This window comes from Microcebus murinus, chromosome X (genome assembly GCF_040939455.1).
Source record: "Microcebus murinus isolate Inina chromosome X, M.murinus_Inina_mat1.0, whole genome shotgun sequence".
Taxonomy (NCBI): Eukaryota; Metazoa; Chordata; class Mammalia; order Primates; family Cheirogaleidae; genus Microcebus; species Microcebus murinus.
In genome coordinates this window covers 90,442,060-90,465,696 of record NC_134136.1, presented here as the reverse complement: position 1 = coordinate 90,465,696, position 23,637 = coordinate 90,442,060, and the positions used below count along the sequence as shown (strand labels likewise).

General features: G+C 37.9%; 1 protein-coding gene across 1 annotated transcript in view; it reads right to left on the bottom strand.

Moving 5' to 3' along the window:
• The window catches only part of GLRA2 (glycine receptor alpha 2), a 193,856-nt gene that overhangs the window by 53,429 nt on the left and 116,790 nt on the right, over positions 1 to 23,637 (bottom strand). The gene's annotated exons all lie outside the window — the stretch shown is intronic.

Sequence of the window (23,637 nt, the reverse complement as noted above, 5' to 3'; positions counted from 1 at the left end):
GTAGATTTTAAGTATTCTCATCACAAAAAAATAAGTGTATGAAATAAAACATATATTAAATAGCTTATATACATGATCAAAACATCATGTTGTACACCATAAATATATACAGTTTTTACTTGTCAATTTAAAAAATCTAAAAAATCCCTTAATGAAATAAAAAGAAACAAAAACAAAACTTTGAGATAAAATAGATTGGAAACTATTATTAAAACTGCTTACTTCCTTCTATTTTTCCTATCATTTAAAAATCAATATAATTAAGATAATTATGAAACTTGGATGAGAAATAAACTATGTATGGCCTTAGGTCCTTCAAAAGCCAATTTATAATTTCCTTCGACTTACTGATTCTAACTGACGTGGAAACACAGTTCTAAATAGTTTTACACCATCACAATTTAAGAGCATTCAACCAAAGGAAAATATTAGGGCTCTATCCTTGAGAAGTTATCTGGTTAAAAAAGAAACTTTTACAACCCTTCAGTGTTTGGTTAAAGTGTAAAGGGGGAAAGTAACTGGACAAAGTTGCAAAATATTAGATCCATTACTACAAAGAACACTTATCAAATGGCCATCTGAATGTGTACTATCCAGTTCTAATTTTTAAATAGGGTTTCCTATTTTTTTGATAGCTGTTACTAAGTACATGTCAGCCAGTATTTTAGCATTTTACATGTATTAATTTTTTTGTCCTTACAACAACTGTATTATCCCCATTTCCTGATGAGGAAACTGGGGTACAGAGGGGTAAAATAAAGTCACAAAAGTTATAAGTGACAGTCCAAGTATGGTGGCTCATGCCTGTAATCCTAGCATTTTGGGAGGCCAAGGCAGGAGGATTGCTTGAGGCCAGGAGTTCAAGACTAGCCTGAGCAATAGCAAGACCTTGTCTCTAAAAAAAAAAAAAAAAAAAAAAAGTAATATGTGACAAAGCCAGGATTGGAATTGGAACTCAGTTTGACTATGGATTTTCTTTCTAAATACACACAAACATACTACTAGAATCATACAGTTTGTATTTTGCATTTCCTTTTGATCTTTATAGTGAGTATTTCCCATGTTATTTAACTCTCTTCTGAGTCATAATTGCCAATGCTTGCATAATGGTCTACCATGATTAATCATTCCACATTATAGAACATTTAGGTTATTTTCTATCTTATTTTTGTGACTATAAATTTTCCTATGAACATTCTTCCCCCAAAATATTTGACTGTATCTCTGATTATTTGTTAGATCAATTTTTAGATGAGTTACAGGAGTAAACGATATGAAAATAGGCTTTTGACTTAGAAAATTAGCAGCATCACAGAGGACATAAAAGCAGAGACTCTGGAGCAAGATGCCCCAAGTAAGAAATGCTGCTCTACCACTGACTACCTCTATAACTTTAGTAAGTTTTTTAACTTCTCTCTGCCTCCATTCCTTATCTGTAAAATAGGAGCAATAATAGTACCTACTTCATAGAATTGTTATGTGGATAGAATCGCTCAATATGGCAAGAGCTTAGAATAGTGTCAAACACAGAATAAGAACTATGTAAATGTTTGTAATTATTTGCCCATATAAGAGTGTGACTTTGTTAATGTAGAAATTTTGGAAGAGAAAAATATTAACAAGGAAAATAAAAATTATCCAAAATCCTAATATATTTCAATTATTATTTTTAAGATCACTACCTGCTTTGCACTATTGGTCCTAAGACAATCTGAACTACTTGTGTTAGTTCTACATATGTTGTAGCAAAATGGTCCAGCACTTTGTTATCTCCAGCCCTTTGAATATATCACTCTTCCTACCTAGGATGCTCATTCCCATTCTTTCTAAGGGATTCCTCAGAATCCTTCAGGACTTGGCTCAGATATCAATTCCCCTGGGAAGCCTCCTTTGCTTTCCCCCTTTCTCCCTGGGTTAAGGGCCACTTTTATTTGCTACCTTGTCATTCCCTATTGAACCTGTCTGTTCCTTCCTAGCCCACCAGCTTCCCTGAACCTACCCTTAGACTGTAAGCTTGGATTTTTTTTCCTTTTATTTTATCATATTATGGGGGTACAAATATTGTTAGGGTTACATATATTGCCCCTGCCATTCCTCCCCCCTGCCCCCCGTCTTACTAAAACATCAAGCGTGTCCTACCCCCAGGTGGTGCGCATCGTACCTATTTTGTAAGTATATATCCTTCCCCTCCTCCCCCCTCCCATCTGCCCACCACCCGATAAAAGTTTTTTTTTTCCTTTTTTTGACCTTTGGGTTACATTGTATATCTTTGCCTTTCCCTATGAAGGATTAGAGGTATTCCCCCACCACACACACACACACACAATGCTCACCACAACCCTAAGATGTGTATCCCCCCTCCACCAAACCCTGGTGAGCACTACCACCATTTGAGCACCATAGTTTTAATCAGCCAGTACCAATTTGATCGTGAGTAGATGTGGCGCCCATTTTCTTGATCTTGTGTCACCTCACTTTGGATAACGGGCTTAAGCTTAATCCAGGATAGCATAAACGGTGCTAACTCACTGTCATTTCTTAGAATTGAGTAGTATTCCATTGTGAGCATATACCAAATTTTAATTATCCACTCATGAATTGATGGACACTGGGTTGTTTCCATGATCTTGCAATAGTGAATTGTGCTGCCGTAAACATTTGGGTGCAGATGTCTTTATAGTGGAATGTCTTATGCTCTCTTGGATTTTTGTTGGATTTTCCTTTCTTTGTTAATTTTGAGGATAGGGTCTGTGGAGTATTACTTTTTGTTACACTAGCACAGGATCTGGCAAATAGTGGGTAGGCATTAGTTATGTGGGATGGATAAATGGATGGATGGATAAATGGATAATGGATAGATGAATGATGGACAGATGGATCAATGGTTGAATGATTGAATGATTAAATAAAAAAAGAAGGAAGGAGGGAAACAAGGAAGGAAAGAAAGAAATATCTAGCTATCTTTGCATCTTTGTGCTTTGATTTCAACAATTCTAAACTATATACTATTACCTACAATTGCATATTATTTGATACTTCTAAGAGTGGACTATTAGTGAGTTTTTATTTTCTCAGCACACTTAACATTCCTAGAATGTTTCTTTCCTTAATAAACAATGATTTGTCTTGCATTTGTTCTGGAGCGATCCTGTTCTCCTTTAATACCAATCACAGCATTTCTAGTTATATATTATTCAGATAGCCTGTAAATGTTTTAAGATCCAATAATGAGAGGAATTTGTCAATGCCTGAGATATGTCCATACCAAGAGCTAAGTCCAGTAGAGCTGGCCATCATTCCTTTTCTTCATGTGTTTACAGTGTTCAATAACTTGTACACCTTTTTCCCGTCTTCTTCTGGCTATCAGCAGGCCAAGCACGTATTCGGCTTCTTTTATAGCTGCTCATAAGTGAATCTTTTCAGTCTCTTAATCATTTTGATTGGTCTCTGAGTTTCCTCCAAATCACGAACATCTTCCCAGCATTGAAGTGCTGGTATTAAATGCATTATTCACATGGATTTAGAGGGTGTTGTGAGACATCTATTACATATGATGTGATGTCCCTTCCTGCTGGTCTCTCAGGATTGAAATGCCTTTTTGTTGCTTTTACCCAGCTCTGACGTCAGATTCTCTCCCTTTGGCTGCTAATCCTTAGATGTTTTAACTCACATCTTCCCTTGTCACATTCTTTTTATGATTCTTGGGCTTACATGATCCCTTCCTGAACTACTTTACTACAAACTTGCAAAATAATTTTCAAAGGTAATTAAGCTCTCAAAATGCTGTTATGATTCACTGAGTTGATATCTTTTCAGGCACATTTAATTCAGAATAACCAAAACAAACATTGAGGGCCCACTACATGGAAGGCACTGTACTAGGTGCTGGTGAGAGGTGGGGGCAAAAATACAAGGATGACTAAGAAACGTATCAATCCTTCCCAAGTTACACTTAAGGGGACCCCATTAACACTATGCTCCATAAAATGTCATTCACTTAGATCAGGGAGCAGCAAATATGTCCTATGGATCAAACTCCACCTACCACATATTTTATAAAGTTTTATTGAAACACAGCCATACTTATTCATTTACATATTGTATATGGTTACTTTTGCACTAAAATGACACAGCTGAGTAGTTGTGACAGAAGCCAAATGGCATACAAAGCCTAAAATACCATATGACCCTTTGCAGAAAACATTTGCTAGCCCCTGACCTAGACTCTAGTGTTGTCTGGTTTGTCCTGGGGTTGTAGATGTCAGTGGCCCTACTTCAACACTTAAGAAACCCACAGTCTATTGAGGGAGACAGTCACATGAATATGTAACTGATACAAGGTAGATGGTTCCACATGCTGAAGTAGAGGAAGGACAAAAAGGATGGTGGAATATGGGGAAGTTGATGTTGACAGGGAAAAATCAGTAAAGGCTTTATTCCTGGATGGTGTGGCATTTGATTTAAGGCTTGAGGGAAGCCAGGACTTTGATGGGTGGAAGAAACTGTAAAAGCAAAGCCATGAAGGTGGGAGAGAGTACAGTGGGCTTGCTGATAATGAGCAACCACCCGTGAATGGGATATGCTGGGTACCTGGGAGGTACATGGTGAGGGGTGGACAGGTAGCCTGGGCGAGCAAAGAAGGCATTGAAAGCTAGGCAGATAGATATGGGATTTCAAACTGCTCGTAAAGATGGTTTTGAGGTGGGTTATAGATGTGTAAATCCTTTTCTAATTATCATGATGTAATTTGTCTCCAAAAGCAAGAGTCAGCAATAGCAGATATTTTCCCTCCTCAGAAAAGTTTACCTCCCTGCCTCTTGGCACTTTCAACTCTACACAGGGCTGGTTCTCTTATAGGTTTTCTAAAAACATCTCTGAATACTTTGTGAGCCCTCTTGTTCCACTTATTATTTGTATTCCTTGTACTTTTTCCTCTTCAATTTTCACTCTAGCTTCATATCCCCAATAACTTCATCCACTCCTATAGCTTCCTTCATATTCCTGCATGTGTACAGGAGGGATGGTAGTGTGTGTGTATATGCGTGTGTGTGTATGGTCCTGTGGCAGAGACTGGACAAGTTCTTCTGAATCCCATTTCCTTTATCGGTAAACTAGATTTTCCAGTTTAGGTGGATCTCTAGTGGAATGTGGGCAGAAGTTACATATGCCACTTCAGGTCCTCTAAAGTGTCCCATGAGGCCTTAGGACTTAACCCTTCTGCAGCTACCTTGGATGTTATCTGTTTAAGATGGCAGTGCTATAAGATGGAAGAAGTTTGGATCCCTAAAAGACCTAGGGCCACCCACCCCACAGTGGAGTGTAATGCAAGAGATTTTTTTAAAAAACCTTTATTGTTATTAAGCCATAGAGATTTCAGGGTTTTCTGTTTCCAAACCTCCCAAATCCATCCCTCAGCTCTGACCTCTCACCATTATTCCTGTGCTACTTTTAAATGGCTACAATTAGTATTTGCAAAATCAAACTCATTAAATGCTACTTCCTTTCTATTCATCTCATTCAAATCTTTCTTCTCACTAGCAACCCTGCTTTCATCACTGTTTTTTTCCCTTGTCTTCATCTCTAATACTCAATCTGTTTCACATACTCAACATTTCTTTCTGTAAAAACCCTTGGGTTTACTCTCTACTCTCCATTCCAAAGAAGTCACTACAACCCTGGCCATCAACACTTATGCCTGCTTATTATAACAACTTCTTGACTGGTTCCCCTGGATTCAGTTCCTCCCCATGGCAGTTAGTCCTTTGGCTTCTGTGAAATTAAATTTAAAATATCAATTTCATTTTGAAATATATCTGCTTAGGAACTATTGTAGCCTGGTATTCAAGATCCCACACATCATGTGTCCACCCTAGTTAGTCAAACTTATTGTACTCTTTCCTAACACAAACTTTGTATTTTGTTTAAAAAGTTCTGTTTACCCCTGAGGAAGCCAAGTCCATCACCACTGATGACTCTGTCTATACCAGTGTCTCCCTAACAGGGGTGATTTTGCACTCCAGGTGACATTTTGCAATGTCTGGAGATATTTTTAGTTGTCACAACCAGAGAGTGGTGTTATTGGCATCTAGTAGGTTGATGTTATGTATGCTGCTAAACATCCTATAATGCACAGGACAGCCCCCCAAACAAAGACTTATCCAGTCAAAATGCTGATAATTCTGAGGTTGAAAAACCCTTAAATAGAGAAAGGAAAAAACCCTCAAACTCAGGTAACTATGTCTAGTCCAGTAGTTCTTAACCAGTGATGATGTTGCTCCCAAGGATATTTGGCAATGTCTGAAGATGTTTTTGGTTCTCTCATCTGGGAAGTGGAGAATTACTACTGGTTTCTAACAGGTAGAAGCCAGGAATGCTGCCAAATACCTAACATTGCAAAGGACAGCCCTCCATGACAAACAATTATTCAGCCCCCAATGTTAATAGTATTATAAGGTCGAGAAATTCTGGTCTACGCTCTTCTCCCAGCATAGAAATTGTTTCCACATTTTCTTTACCTATTTATCTCCAGATAATTCTTCTAGAAGTAGTCCAAATTCCATCTCTAAGGTGATACTTTCTCTGCCTATTCCTGCCCACAGTGGTCTCAGAATTTGTATGCACAGCTTCAGAAGTTGTAATGTACTTACAGGTAGAATCATCTAGTTTAGTGTTCACTTCATGCATACATGCTTTATCCACCCAACTAAAGTATAGGATACTTGGGGGGATAAAGACCCAGTAATACCTTTTGTATCTGTGCCACTGAGAACAAGTCTTTATGCATATAATAAGTGCCCCATAAGTTTCTGTTAATTGTCAAATTTTCAAAATGGCATATAACTTTCAATACCTTTCACAGTCACTGCTTTATATGAAGGTTCAGATATCAAAAAAAAACAAAAACAAAAACTAAAAGGATGTGTTTTAGAGATAATGGCTGTTGATATCCAGAGTACTCTGAATTTGTTTTCACTAAGGGAAAGGAAAGTGCTTATGATTTTTGAGACTTTACAACTTTTGTAATTTACAAACATATTTGGTGGAAAAGTAGAGCCAGTCAAGTGGTTTAGGTTTTTCTGGTGCTAGATAAGCATTTATCTGTTGTTTAAACAGGTTAGACTGGGTAATTTGGTTAATGGCTCAGTTGTTTTAGTATCATGTTGACATTCCTTAGATAGCTCTAACGAATGTCAACATCATTCCCATCAATGTTCTTTACAATACTGTCTTGGCATTTTTTAAAAAAAACTTTGGCAACTTTTCTTGAGTTGATTTATTTATTAATTATATCCTAAATTCAGCTTGAAAATGGAAAATTAAGTCATGAATTTGTTGAGCCCCACAGTTTGTTTTGTCTGTGTTTAGGTGCTATACTGTTTCCTGTGTCATGAAGCCAGTTGTATATGGGTTGGGCAATTTTCTACCTGATGTTTATCCCTAGGACAGAAGAATGAGTCATCATTGTATAAGGATTACCTGAATGTTCTTAAAGCTTGGATGCCTTCTCCATTCCTCATGGGCAAGGCACTCTCAGGTGACAATGTGCCAACTAAAGTATATTTATATACCCAGCCCCTAGGCTGAACCCAGAGAGCTATGACATACCTCCAGCAGCCAATCAAAGAGGAATGCTAATGAACATGTACAGAGAGAAGTTCACTATTGTGGAGAAAAATCATAAATGACTATGATCAAGTATTGTTTTCTAATAGAAAAGAGACAAAATAGAATTCACAGGGTAATCTCAAAATATTTATATATTTTTCTTTCTTTAAGTGGAATGATCTCTTACACCCACCTGCTTGAGTCAGTGTTTAATTATTCTCAAACTATGCCTGCTAAAGTAGAATAGAAGCTTTTCTCCCCTATATCGTACAGTTTCATTTTATCTAATTTAGAAGTGGAAAATTTTTAATTAACCTTGATTAATGCAGTTGTTGAAATGAGAGATACCTGTTGGACATAGTTGTCTGAGATGTGCTTCCATTACCTGAAATCGAAGGCTTTGGTAGCTCCAATCAACTTGTCTGTTATTGAGTTTTATGAAGAATATCACCATCCTCTCCATCCCCATTTTTGGGGGGGGGGGAATAAATGTATTAAATGCGTGTCTAAATCTTATACAGCTAGTAGTAAATAAAAGTGGAAACAAAAATTCTGTCTTTTTTTTTTCTCTTACCTACACTCAGACATTGAATCATGAGAAAAACAATATACACACTCAAATTAATCCTGGTGCCAAAGATTCATGGTTTTGTACAATCTCACTTTTATAGTTTCACTGCCAAGTTACCATTTTATTGCACAATTAAAGAGCTTGCACCTGCTCTTTAGTGATGAGAAAATCAGATTTCTTTGGCAGAGATGGATTATGGTAGCACTGCCTACCTCATCCCAGCTCATCCTAGTGTCATCGCCTCACCCCATTTTTTTTTTTCATGTCTGATTCTTGTTGGGATCTGGACAGAGTAGTTGAGTGAACACAACTCTTGTCAAGGTGCTGTTTGCAGAAATAGCCATTGGGTGGCAGTGCCTCCAAGCCTGGTATCTGTAGGAACCAACTCGTTAAAAATGAACCTGATCAAGCTTTGAAGACCAATTAGTTTGTTGGGTGTTGGGTGGTGCACAGGCCTAATTAGCCGATATTATTTCTAAAAATGAATAAGCTTCTTTACATTATAGTGGTCAAAAAACTATTCAAAGTAGCTCGCCAAAACTCACTATCCATGTGAGTTTTGTGGGTGGGGAGGTAAGAGAAGAGAACTGCCAGCCCCAGAATACACAAAGAACTGGTGATATGCATTGTTAGAGGCACCATAGGGACATATGCAGAAAGGCACCCCCCAAGTCTCAGCCTCCTGCAAATGTAGGCATCTGAGGGATTCAACATGGGAGGGATGGCATCTAGAGGGAGGGGAGGAAGCAGGACTAGAGGGCATCTTCTTTCCTGTGCTTGTGTCTGCCACATTTCATTACATTTTCAGCTGATGGACAGGAATACTGATTCCTGCCATAGTCTACTTCCTGTGACTATGCCTTCAGTGACAAAACAAGTGATGTATATTTCTTCTCTAATGAGGACAGGGATGAGGAAAGAGTGGGGGTCAGGAGCAAATTGCCCACTAATGGAAAAATGACCCCAATGAAGAAAAGAGACAATGTTAATATTGTAAAGACAACCATGGGTTTTGGGGAGATGATGCTCCCCAAAAGAGATGTTTGTGTAGTCAGTGTATGGGTGTGTGTGTGTGTGTGTGTGTGTGTGTGTGTGTGTTAGAGAGAGAGTGCAATAGAGAAAGAGAGAGAGAAACCAGGGATATCATTAAGATGGGTAACAGAGGGAGAAAATCAAATGAACACCCTTGAAACCAGGCTAACTTGGATATGAATCCTAGCTGAATGACCAATGAATTTGGGGAAATTAACCTTTTAGAATCTTAGTTTTTTCCTATTGAGGTAGGAGCCCAAGAATTCCAGTCCAAGGGGGTCATTGAAGTATTGAATAAAAGACTTTATGTAAATCTTGACACTCATTTGGCAGATTGTAGATGCTCAGTCACATTGGTGTGCAAGGGATGAGCTGCTGAAGACATTGCATAATTCAAAACTTGCATAATTCAAGGCGGTTTTCCCCAGAGGAATAAATGTAAAGTAGAATCTGTTGTATTTAATGTTCTGTGCATGCATTAAGACTTTATTAGTATTTTTATATTGCCCTATTTTAAATTCACACAATCTAAGTTCACATAACCTCATTGTAGTGAGCATTCCAATGTATCATAGGGGTTGAGATATGCTGTCAGAAAAACAAAACAGAACAAAACCACCACCACCAACACCACCATCAACAAAAACCTTGCAACAACATAACTCTATGAGTTATTTCCATTATAAGGATAAGAAAACTGAGTTTTCTTAATTTTAGCAAGATCAGATAGCAAAAGAATGGTTGAGCGGTGATTCATATTTGATCTGGCTTGTCTTCAAACTCACTGACCCCTGTGGAAACATCCCTCTCTGGGGGTTTGAGTCAGGAGAATTACTCACAGACTGTGGTTTCACCCAATGACAATATCTTATGTGGAAGAGAGGTGAGAAAGTACATGCAGTGGGATGGGCAAGTAAGAAACAGCAGCACTGCACACCTGCAGTCATGGAGATACTATGAATATAAATGTTCAAAGATAGCAGATAACCACAATCTTCTTCATATGCTTTCTCAGTCAGCAATTAGTGATTCACCTCCTTGTATACTGTTTCCATTTCTTTATTTACTCCCTGCCCCCATCCCAGGTTCGAATTTCTTACTTGTGAGTATGGAAGGAGAAAAGGGAAGTTTAATAAAAACAATTCAGTCTTATTCTTTGGATTAGGCTGAGTGAAAGGCCTTGGAATGCTGGGTAGGGTTTATAGTGATGGGTGGAAGAGCATGGAAGGGCTGAGGGGTCTCCACCCCTCGACTGGGCTTATGATTTCCAAGCTGGCTATGCCCCCTAGAGTGGAATGAGGAAGCCATATCAGGAAGGCAGCACTGGCCAAATCTTTCATCCCTGATCATTTCTGAAATTCAGAACCTTATCAGAGGCAGTAGGTGGACTTGTGTTGAGTGAGTATGTACAGACACTGTCATTCCATAGCAATCACAGATGGTATATTTCTAATACAAGCTGACTTCTGAGATGACCAGTAGGTAAGATATATAGGGAGTGGGTGAACTTGGACTACAAAATAGAGGTAGTCTTAGAAGCCCAGTTCAACCTGCTGTGATGGAGAAGCCATTTCCCCTAAACACATAGAATCTTGTGACAACTCCAGGGTACAAATAAGCTTTTTCTGGTGCTAAGCTTTCCCACAATGCATCTGAACTGTTTGACCACTGGGATACTACATCCTGGGGATGAGAACAGGGATTCCTTTGGTGGAGGGCTGAAGAATATTTCACAGATGAGAGTATGGTATGAAATTTAATTTTAATTGAATGACAGAGTCAGTGGTAGCTGAAAAGCTTTCCCACCCATCCTCTGGCCTGTGGCCTGGTTTTGCATCAGCTCTGTACTTTAATGTGAGTTCTCAGTGGAGGCCATGGTCCATGAGGAGGTCTCCATGGGAGCCAACTTGACAGAAACTTTCCCTTCTTGGCATGGGACTCTGGGCACTCAAGCCTAGTATATTCTAACCTAAAACTCTTGAAGCTAATCAGCTACCTACTGTTTCATATCATCCAAAGTGAAACTGAAATAGAAAAATTTCAGGCCCCCATCATGTTCCAGGTTCCATGTAGGGAGGAGAAAATAAGAAAAGGAGCTACAGGTCAATCAGAGGCAGGGAATTAATGTGGTACAAAAGTCTCTGGCTGGGCTGTTGATCTCACTTTTTATAAGTATAAATTATCAAAGACCATGTTTCTACTGTGTCCATTTCCTGTTGCTAAGCAGCATTTTGATGCAAGTCAATTCCATGCCTTTCTCCTTACCACAAAAACCAGAAGCACAAATCACCCACTAATAATTAGATACTTATTTGCAATAGATGCTAGCCTGCAGGAGTCTATTAGTAATTAAAAAGAAATCCTACAGCCTCTTGAATAAAATGACATAAATAGATGTGTAAGCTCTTTGAAGAAATAAAAAAGTCCATGTCATCAGGCAACATTATTATTTTTCAATATGGAAGCTCACAGAATGCTTAAAAGATAAATTGTGAGTGTGAAAAGATTTTGGTTGGGCTCATTGAGCACATCAATTTCTGATATATCAGTTGCATATGTCTGCTTCAGAGAGTTTAGATCAATCTCAATTTCTTGGTGGAAATCAATCCTGTAGGATTGTATAAACTAAAAGGAGGCAGCAGGGATGTAATGGAGATTATAGCAGTGAGAAAATGCCAAGGATGTGATTCTTGGCTTTGACACTGGCTGACTTTGCAAACTTGGCCACATCATATCACCTTTTTGGGCCTCAGGTTCCTTCCTCATTGGGGATATAAAAGGGTTGGACTGATCATTCCTAAGGATTCTTCTATTCTAATATTCTGTGACTCAAGGGAATGAAAAACTGATGAGAGAGGAAATCAAGTCAATAGAAGTATGGGGTCCAAATTTCAGGGTGATTGGAGCTGTAAGTACCAGCAGCAGCTTTCAGGCCTTCTACTTTGCCTTTTTACCACTTTCAATGTCATCTGATAGTGTGTATTCATTGAGCACCTCTATATGCCAGGCAAGACTGGACTAAAATGGTCAATTCCTTACTTAGAAACAAATAGTATTGATGAAAAAACAATTACATGTGTAATACCATGTGTGTAGCAGATACACTGATTTTTACCTGCAGATTCAATGGACAATTCTCACATAAACTGTCAACAGCTCATCTCAAGCCCCTGAATCTCTGTTTTTCTGCCTAAGAGATTTCTCTGGCACTTTAGTAACTTTTTCAATACACATGTGAGGAAGCCTAGAACAGTTCTGAGGGGCAGCACTCAGCCATGGAAGACAGGGAGTTGGTGGATAAAGACCCCAGATTTCCTGTTACTTGGTGGGGGAAGTCTGAAGATTATTATACACAGTTTTTAGAGGATGCTCAGCAGGATTGAACACTAGTTGTCCTCTATAGCAAACAACTCAACAATACACTTACATTTGGTCTTTCTTCTTTCCCTGTTTACACTCCACATTCTCTCTTGTTCTTCTTGTGACCACCTCTCAAATAAATATCTGCACCCAAATACTTGTTATAGCATCTGCAGTTTACTGAAACATATAACTCAAACCTTAAGTTAGATCAGGAAGGCCTGACACAAAAATGATGCCTGCCACATCATCTGCCATTTAGAACCAGGATGACAAAGAAAACACACATCCTCCTGAAAAATTTATTTTCTTAATGACAAAAGCACTACATCTGGCTGGTTTGCATATCACCAATAAGAATGGAGTATTGTCTTAGTTCAAAAACCAGTCTGAAGAAGGAAGTACCAAATCAATTTGAGATCTATATTACCCATATAATGTAATACTACTCATCACTTCCCTTTTTGCTCTACACAGCTAGTTTTAAATTTATGAAATTAGAATTGTGCAACTGTAACAGAAACTATTGATATTATTTCCTATCTAATACTATGCAAGAATTATTCAGCATTTCCCTGGGGTCAGGGAAATAATGAGAGCACCTTATTTGCAGAAATATCACATAAGTAATCTGTCCCATGCTAAATATGAAGCTCCTTAGGAAGACTGAGTTATGGTTATATTTTGAGTCTATAAGGCTATAGATATTATGAAAGTACCAATTACTCCTATTGATAGGACATCAATTAAAAATTTTAATAACATTACACTAAAAAAAGCAGAATTAGTTTTAATAGTGTGTGAAAAGCAGCCTTCTAAAATGGGACCCAAAGATTCCTGCCTCCTAGTATTCATGTCCTTGGATAATCTGCTCCCCTTGACGACTATGGGCTGGGCTAGTGACTTGCTTGATTATGAAAGACTGACTTTCTTCTTGCTTGCACTTTCTTTCTTGCTGGCATTCTCTTGCTGATTCTTCTCATGTGCTTGCCTTAGTGGAAAGGGCTATATGGCAATGAACTGAGAGTGGCATTCAGCCAACAGTCAATGAGGAATTTGGGCCTCAGTCCAACAGCCCAGGAAAAACTGAATCCTGCCAACCACATGAGTGAGCTTTGAACATGGATCCTTCTCTAGTTGAGCATTCATGTGAGACTGTAGTCCCAGCTAATACTTTGATTTCAGCCTTGTGAGAGATCCTGAAACAGAGGTCCCAGATGAATTGTGCCTGGACTCACAGAAACTGAGATAAAAATGTTTTTTAAACCACTAAAGTAAATTCTGGGGCTAATTTGTTATGCAGCAATAGTTAACTAAAATATGGTGGTATCTTTAGGTATTTGGTGGGGGAAGAGAGAGAGAGAGGGGGGAGAGGAGAGGGAGAGAGATACGTTTCTTACTTTAGGCTTCATAAATCCAGAATTTGACAAGATTTGATGTTTTATTTTGGTACTTTTTGTTGATTTTTTTTATTCCAAAATATTAAGGGGGCAAAAATGTTTTTGTTACATAGATATCTTGCATAAGGCTTAAGTCAGGGGTTTAGTATACCTGTTCCCAGAATAGTGTTTATTGTACCCAATAGGTAAGTTTTTACCCCTCACCCTCTCCTGCCTACCCTTTTTTGGTTTCTAATGTCATTTGCATTTCTTTGTGTCCATGTGTGCCCCTCACTTAGCTCCCAATTATTACAGAGTATATGTGGTATTTTTTTCCATTCCTGAGATACTCAACTTAGGATAATAAACTTCTGTTCCATCCAAGTTGCTGCAAAAGACATTATTTCATTCCTTTCTATAGCTGAGTAGTACTATATGGTGTGTGTGTATATGTGTGTGTGTACATATATATCACACTTTTAAAATCCACTCATAAATTGATGGGCTCTTAGGTTGATTCCACATCTTAGCAATTGTGAATTGTGCTGCAATAAACATTCTATCTCTGACATTTTGACAATTTCCTGCCAGTTGGAGTTCATTGCTGGAGACCTGTTGGGATCCTTTGAGGTGTAAAAATGGCTTAATTTTTCATGTTGACAGAGACCTTATTCTGGTTCTTTCTCATCTGAAATCTCTTTTCTCAGCTCAAAAACTATAAGCTTTTGGTGCACCTGTTCTCCTCAGCTGAGAATATTCGTACTTAGTGCAAAGGAGAGGTCCCTGAGTGGCACATTTGTGTTCTACTCTGGAGGACTGACCCAGCCGAGATGGGTGGATGTACTGTGAGCATTTAACACTGCTGTTCTCCTGTGTCTCCTATCTCACCATTCCTCTGTGGTCTCACTGGCAGTCCCCATGTTGCAAAGTGAGTGAATGCCCCACCTAGTGCTGTTTGCATCAGCAATTGTCAGCCCAATCTGGCTTGAGAGCTGCCTAGTTCACATCCTTGGGTGGTTGTGTTTGTTGGCTGGGAGTGATATTGAGTGCAGCCCCACCTAAATCAATAGGCAACAGTAATTGTTTGTCCACCAGGTCTTCCAGCAGCTGTGGAGGCACAGGGGTCCTGCCCATGAGACTCACAAGAGTACCTGGTCTCCCTGTTCCCTCTCCAGCCCTGGACTGGCAGGGCTGGAGGGAAGCAGCAGCAATGGATCTAACCCCTGAGTAGAGGCAGCACTCTGGGTCTAGGGTTTTAAAATTGTGCCAGCTGCAGCACCCACATTTCGTGAGCCAGTGGGTCACTTCTGTGCCTTCTTTCTTTAATAGTGTCTCTGCACAGTCTCCAGATAGCTCTATATGTCCATCCTGTGGCCTTCTGCCATGCAGGGTCCCTCCCCCAAGTCAGATAGCAATGATCATGGGGAGAGTGTGGAACCCTAGGATTGTCTGCTCTGTCCCTTCTCCTTCACTTTGGGTGCCTTCTGTCATCTCTCTTTTGATTCACCATGCTCTCTCAATCTGAGAGGTGGATATCCACTCACCACCTTCAATCCTCTCTGTGAGAGTGGCATGTTCAGGCTGCTTCTAGTTTGCCATCTTAGCCCCCTATCTTCTATTTTTTTACTTTTTAAAGAGGAAAGTTTAGTTAAAAAATAGTAACCAAAGTATCTGGGAGGATAATTAATCAGTATCACAGAAAAAGAATCATTCAATATTCATTTTTAATCTATTCATTCAAGTAGGCTCCCTGTTTGAATATCTATAAGATAGCTACTTAAAATCAATTTACCTATGCTCTCGTCCACAGGTTGACAAGCTACTACCCATTGCTTAAATCTGTCCTGCCACCTTATTGTAAATACAGTTTGATCAGAACACAACGATACCCATTCATTTATATATATATTTATGGCTCTCTAGTCTCTATTTACAACAGTAGAATTGAATAGTTGCAACAGAGAACTTAAAGCCCAGAAAGACTAAAATATTTACTATCTAGCCTTTTATAGAAAAAATTCTTGTGAACTCCTGCTTTAATATATAATTTAAGCTAACCACTATGTAATATAGTCTGAATCAATAAATTTCCTCTACATTTTTATCCACATAAAAAGTAAAACTGGGTAATTCATACTTCAAAACATACCATTATAAGGGTTATTATGGAATCACTTAAATAAATAAATCCTCATCTCAACTTCTTTTTTTGAGACAGAGTCTCACTCTGTTGCCCGGGCTAGAGTGCTGTGGTATCAGCCTACCTCACAGCAACCTCAAACTCCTGGGCTCAAACAATCCTTCTACCTCAGCCTCCCGAGTAGTTGGGACTACAGGCATGCGCCACCATTCCTGGCTAATTTTTTCTATATATTTATAGTTGTCTAGCTAATTCCTTTCTATTTTTAGTAGAGAAGGGGTCTCACTCTTGCTCAGGCTGGTCTCGAACTCCTGACCTTGAGTGATCCTCCCGCCTCGGCCTCCCAGAGTACTAGGATTACAGACATGACCCACCACGCCCAGACTCTTTTTGCTGTTTTACATACAGATATCAGGTCCCAAAATGAATTGAATATTTTAAGCAGTCAGTCAACAAATCTTTATAGACTGTTCCCAGCATCTGAGATTCTGAGAGCTACATAAAAATGATTAATAATTTGTTCCTGTCCTTCAGTAATCTATTTTATAGAGGTAAAGAAAGACAAGAAAATGAATGATAGCCATGCATTCTATCAGTGCTGGGCTGAAGTGGTGGTAAAACCAGTAAGGACCAGCGTTGGACTTTGAGGGTCTAAATCCTGTGTCGTCTCTTCCTAGCTGTACAATTTGGACAAGATACCTTATGACTCTGTGCTTCAGATTTCTCAGCTGAATAATGGGGACAATAATGGAGCTCACCTTATAGGTTTGCTGTTAGTATTGAGATACATGAAATAACAAGTAGGTAGTGCTCAAATATGTTAACTCTCATCATCATGGTGGAATCAACCTTTTATACTTCTATCCTACCAATAGAGTTGATGCCTCAAGTACTGCAAATTAGTTAGATTAATTAATAGTTTCTTCCAATTTAAGATCTTCATTAAAATTAAATGTGGGAGTCAGTCTCCATGTGATTTTTTTCTTGGATAGAAACACTTAAGAAATTTGGGCAAACTGCTATATCTTAAAATCAATGCCATCTGAGAAGGGCTAATTTTTCTCCTATGATTCTTGTTTTAAAATTACCCTTTAGCCTGTAATTGCTCAGTTTTATCTTTAAATCCCAAACTATTAATTTTCAAAAAAACTAAGCCAAATTATTCCTATGGAATTTTGGATAAACTGGGTATCAACTATATATTCTCTCAAATGCCATTTAGAAATTTATTTATGCTTTTATAATTGATAATTGAATCTGATCTTTGCAATAAACTTTTGTTGTGCTTTATTCAATATCATGACTCACAATGGTGATATTTAAGGCATTTCGTTAATGAGTACATTATGCAAATACTAAGTTTGTATAATTTTATGCAATTTTCTCCAAAACTATGAAGCACATTGTCACCATGAACAATTAGTATTATGTATGTTATGTAGGGTACATTGATCTTTTAAAAATTTTAATATATAACTCATTCTATCTCTATATACTATTATTGTGCAGATACTGAGGTCAGAAAGTGTCAGACATTATCCCAATGTCAAAGAACTAGAGCAAAGCCAGGACTGAAACTAGATTCTTGGTGTAGCCATTGTGACATCACATATTCATTATAGTTTTACCACTTGGAATATTTTATTGTACTCTAATTCTTTCAGCATTAGTTTTCCTAGTGTCTTGGATCTAACAATTAATTGAAATATTTGATTAACCAGAATGTTTCCTATAATCCCTCTTTCCAGAGGATTCATGCCTATGGAGAGAGTTTGGACCAGATGATCTCTTAAGCTCTTCGTCATTCTTTTGTTTGTCATTGATCATTGATAACATATTTTTGTGTTGTTCGCTGTTAAAATTATTTGTACCATGCCTCAGTGCTGTGAATGGTCAAAGACTGACTATATGTTCCTCCCTTTCAACCCCCTGCCATTTGAGGATTTATTATGAGGTCAATATTCACCTTGTTTGTCATCACTAATTCTCCAATGGTGATTGGAGTTATTTAGAATAATTTCCAAAGGCTAGATGTTAGAATAGTAATCATAGAACTTCAGAACTGAGGCAACTCTAGATCAGCTAATGGAATTCTCTCATTTTTCAGGTGAGGAAAGGAAAGGGAAGGGGCAAGATTATATATGGCTGCTTGCTATAAACTATGTTGATTCCATGCACTTCCAAAGCATCATTAGGCATGAAGGTGGAGGGGCTATTCAGAAGATTTATTTAGATTAGCAAATTCCCATTTGGGGATGAACATATGTCCTGAAAAATTAAACTGATAAAGTCAGTCACAATTCATTGAAAATTACTTTAATAAAACCAATACTCAACTGAGACTGGCCTAATTAACTGGAATTTTCATTGCAAAAGGGAAAAAAATGACTTAAAGTTCTCAACATTGAAACCAGAGTAGTAATACAAGATTAGTGCTATCTTTAGAGGCAGGGTACAGAATTAGGGAAATAGGAAATGCTGGTGATGAACACTGACTACTTTGCCTGTTGCATTTGGGCTGATGGTATGCTACTGACCCACATCTGTGTACCAACATAGTAGGCTTCCAGTGTCTGGCTGGGAATCATAGGACTTGTTTGGGAGACTGCCCACTTGTCAGACATCTGCAATCTATCCTTAATATTTTCTTCCCAGTCTATCTGTCTGTCTGTCTGTCTCTCTCTCTCTCTCTCTCCCTCCCTCCCTCCCACCCCAGCCTTTTTTTCTAGAAGGAAAGGAATTCAACAAATGATTCCAAGGTTTTTCTATGTTCCAAGAACTGTCAGATCCCAAGGCTCCAGCAGTATATAAGACATGGCTTCTGTTATCAAGGACCTTGAATATGCAATTATAATACAATGTAAGAATTGTTAAAGTAGCAGAAAGTACAGGTGCTAGAGAAGCAGAGCAAAGAAGCCCATCTGGCCTTGAAATGTGCAAGGTTTGAGAAGATGTCTGAGGAAATGTCCAATAAGCTGAAACTCCAAGTGAGAGCAAATGGAATATCTAAATAACATAATCGAGGAAGATCTGACTGGTATTTTTTTTAACTCTGTAAATAAAGAATGTGCCCTTTTTGCAAATACTCATAGAATATTCACAAAAATCAACCATGTAGTAGACTGCAAAGACAATTTCAATAAATTTCAAAGACTGAAAATAAAACAGCAAACAGTTTCTCATGATAATATAACAAACCTAAAACTAAACAAGAATAAAAACCCCAAGGAAATAAAAAGTTCTTGCTTTCTGGAAAAAGCATGACTTTCTTTTAGTCCTTTAATCAAAGAAGAAATATTAAATGAAATTACAGTGTCTAAAATAATTAATAAAACAATTTATATCATAACTTATAAGACATATCTGGAGCAGTAACCAGAATGAGATTTATATTTAATATTTTTATCAATAAACAACAAAATGGACTATAGGAAAGCTGAATGAGGAATTTGCAAAGATAAAAGCAGGAATTAATGAGTTAGAAAAAAAGGATATCAGTTGTAAAATACAATGAAACACTAGCTTGATAAATAAAATAAACTGCTAGCTAGACTAATCAAGAAAGAAAGAGAAAATATATCTATATAAAATAAGAAATGATAATGGGAAAGTACACAGAAGAAAACATTGAATGACTCATAAAAGATTACTTTGTTTAACTTATACATATACATTTGAAAACCTGGATGAAATGGACAGTTTTGTAGAAAAATATAATTTAATGAAACTGACCCCAGAAGAGATTTTTAAAAATCTTAAGTAGATTCACTTATTCTTCTATTTTCATTGAATTTATAATGAGTTTTTGCTTTAGATTGAGCCATTCGTTCATTTGACAAATATTTACTGAATATCTGCCACATTCCAGGTATTTTTCTGGGTTTTTGGATATATTAGTTAATATAAAAGACAAAAATCCAAAAGTCCTTGCTCTGACATAGCTCATTTTCTAGTCTCATAGTGTCATCTTTGATGCTGATATTTGACAATAAAAGATAATGAGAGGTATGTATTGATTTTGTCTTGTTCTTTTTTTAAAAATTTCAGAATGTTATGGGGGTACAAATGCTTTGGTTACCTAAATTTCCTTTGCACTGCCTAAGTCAGGGCTACAAGCATGCCCATCCCCCAGACAGAGCACCACACCCATTAGGTGTGAGTTTACCCCTCCCCTCCTTCCCCATCCCACTTGCCTGACACCCGATGAATGTTACTTCCATATGTGCACATAAGTTTTGACTGATCAATTAGTACCAATTTAATGGTGAGTACATGTGGTGTTTGTTTTTCCATTCTTGTGATACTTCACTTAGAAAAATAGGCTCCAGCTCCATCTAGGATAATATAAGAGGTAGTTTACCATTTTTTTTTATGGCTGAGTACTGCTCCATTATATACATATACCACATTTTATTAATCCATTTATGTATTGATGGACACTTGGATTGTTTCCACATCTTTGCAATTGTTGATTGTGCTGCTATAAACATTCAAGTGCAGATATAAATAAATTTTTAAAAACCTAAACCTCTAAAGCCCAAACATTCCTGCAAATTTTGTTTGGGGCCTAGAATTCTTACCAGGATAATTTTTTTGTTTCCTATCATCATTCATATCTCACACACAGTTTTAAAAATAAGTTAACTTAAGTAAATTGTATTGTGCATCTTTCTGTGCAATAATATATAACTTGAAGCTCATGTGAAAAAATACGAGCCAAGCTTTCTGGAACTCTGAAATCAAGTTATATCTGCTCTTTAAAATAAAATTGCCTGTTGATCATGAACTTTCATGAATAGATCTTTGTGTGTATATGAGTATATGTGTGTGTGTGCATGAGTGTGTGTTTTTTTCTGCTTCATGACTTCTAAAGAAACAGAGACCTTAGGATGTATACCTCATCCTCATTTATCACAAGTCAACAAAAGGAATTATAGTAACAAACTGGGTAATATTCAGGAAAATGATAAATCTCATTTATCCTAGCACTTCAGTTCTTTTTATATAACTATTTCACTCCCTTTATTAAATATGATCTGGAAATTAAAAGTGATAAAATATTTATATTAGTATCACCTTTATTTGGACAGAGTTGCTAGTTTTAATAAATCATAGGCTTAAGATATTAACCTCAAAAATTATTAGTAAGCTGTGAAAATATACTTGATTCTTAGACTGTGTGGATAATATGACAAATCTTTTCTACTTTTAAATTAAGTTTTAATAAAGTTATCTACTTCCTAGAATTTATTATTTTTCTCTAGGCTTAGTTTGTCAACTATTGATTTTTTTCTCAGATGGATGAATATTTCTGTCTTTTTTCCTTAGAATTTAGTTTCCCTGATCATCCAGCTTGTCTAGAAATTGACAACTCTTCTTTGATCAGTATCAGTCATTCTCTTAAAGCAAGAATAAAAAGAATAACTAGGACTGTCAATGTATTTATTGTCTCTTTATACAACTAAAATGATAGAAAAGACAGCATACTGCCAAGTTCAAAGATCATATTTGATCCTTTACCATGATAGCTGCTTGAACATGTAAGCTTCCTAAATACCAGTAAAGGTAAATGGAAAAATTTGATTTTTTCCCCTTCCACAGGAGGAAAATGTTCCTTTCTCAAAGCACGTAAATTGGCCTCATGAAAATATGTTTCTTTACATTCACTCATTCATTCACGTAGCATATCTGAACATCAGTAAAATATAGTATTATCCATTGTGTTCCTGGCACCATGTTAAGGGCTAGACATAAAAAGATGAACAAGACAGGGTCTTGCCATCAAAGAATTTACAGTCTAGTAAAAGGAACAAAGAAATGCCAGGAGCTGTATTTCAATCAGTGAAATTTATCTCTCTAGCCAAAACCTTCTATTAACTCCACATTCATATATCCAATGCCTACTCAATGACTCTAATTTGTTGTCTCATAGATATCTATATTAACCTGTTTTACTTTTAATCTTTCCCATGATCATGTTGGCTGGTGACTGTATCATTCCAGTTGCTACACAAAAGGATAATGACTTTCTTTCACTTAAATCCCATATCCAATCTATCAGGAAGTCCTGTTGGCTCTACTTCAATATACATGCAGCAAAATCTGACCCTTTCTTATCGCTCCACTGCCAGTCGCTGGTCCCAGTCTCCATCATCTCTCAAGTGGATGACATCAATAGCCTCCTAACTGGTATCCTTGCTCTCTTTCTTCCTCTCCCACAGTCTATCATTAACAAAGCAGCTGTCATAACCTTTCTAAAAACATAAGACATACCATGTAGCTTCTCAGTTTAAAACTTTCCATGGTCCACATTTCCCTTAGTATAATAAGCTGGAATCCAATAGTTAACAGGCACCTATGTGGTCCATCCAACATAACTACTTTGACCTTATCTACTAATTTCCTCTTCACTCTCTACTTATGGCATGTTGACATCTTTGTTGCTTTCACCTTAAAGTCTTTCACTGACTGTTCCCTCTGCCTAGAGTGTTCTTTTCCAGATATGTATATGCCTTTTTCCTCACTTCATCAAGTTTTTGCTCAAATAGTATCTTCTCAATGAGGCCTATCCTGCCCACACTTTTGAAAATTGTATTCCTCCATTTGTATTTTTAATCTCACTTGCCCTATTGAATATTTCCTACCCCACCCCCAGCACTTGTCTTCTTCTAAGGTACCATATCATTTGCTTATTTATTATATACATTACTTATTATCCGTTTCCCTCTGCTGGAATCTAACCTATAAGAGTACAGGTGAAGATGGCTGACTAGAGCAGCTTGTACATTTCACTCTCACAGAGAAGACTGAAGGTGGTGAGTGGATATCCACCTTCGGGTCAATCATGTAAGACAGAGCATTGTGAATCAAAAGAGACGAGGCAGGAGGCACACAAAGTAAAGGAGAAGAAAGAGAGGCAATTTGCTTTGTGATTTGGAGGTACACAGGGAAGATGAGAGCACATGTGGGAAAGGCATAGAGGGGAGAATCATGGAGCTCCACACTCCTCCACAATCATTACTATCTGACCTGCAGGAGGGACCCCCCCTACTGCAGAAGGCTGCAGGATTGACATAGGGAGCTATCTGGAGACTGTGCAGAGGCACAGCCCTGGAGAGAGGGCACAATGGTGAACCACTGGCTTGTGAAACATGGGCACCGAGGCTGGCTCCATTTTAAAACCCTAAAATCAGAGCACTGCCTCTACTCAGAGGTCAGATCTGTTGCTGCTGCCTCCCCATCACCCTTGCCAGTCAAAAGGTAGGGATGGGAGTGGGGAGGCTGGACACTATTGTGAGTTCTGTGGGCAAAGGCCACCTGTTCCCATTATAGCTGGGGGACCTGAGCAGTCCAACAGTCACTGCAGCCTGTTGACATGGTGGGGCTGGGCTTAAGTTGGTGCTAAGTCAACAAATGCTGCTTCTGGAGAATCCAAACAGGGCAGCTCTCAAGCTGAGTGGGCTGACAGTCACCACCGCCCATAGGCATGGGCGTGGCTACACTCAAGCCACATGGGGCAACAAACACTGCTACCCGGATCTGAGAGGAGC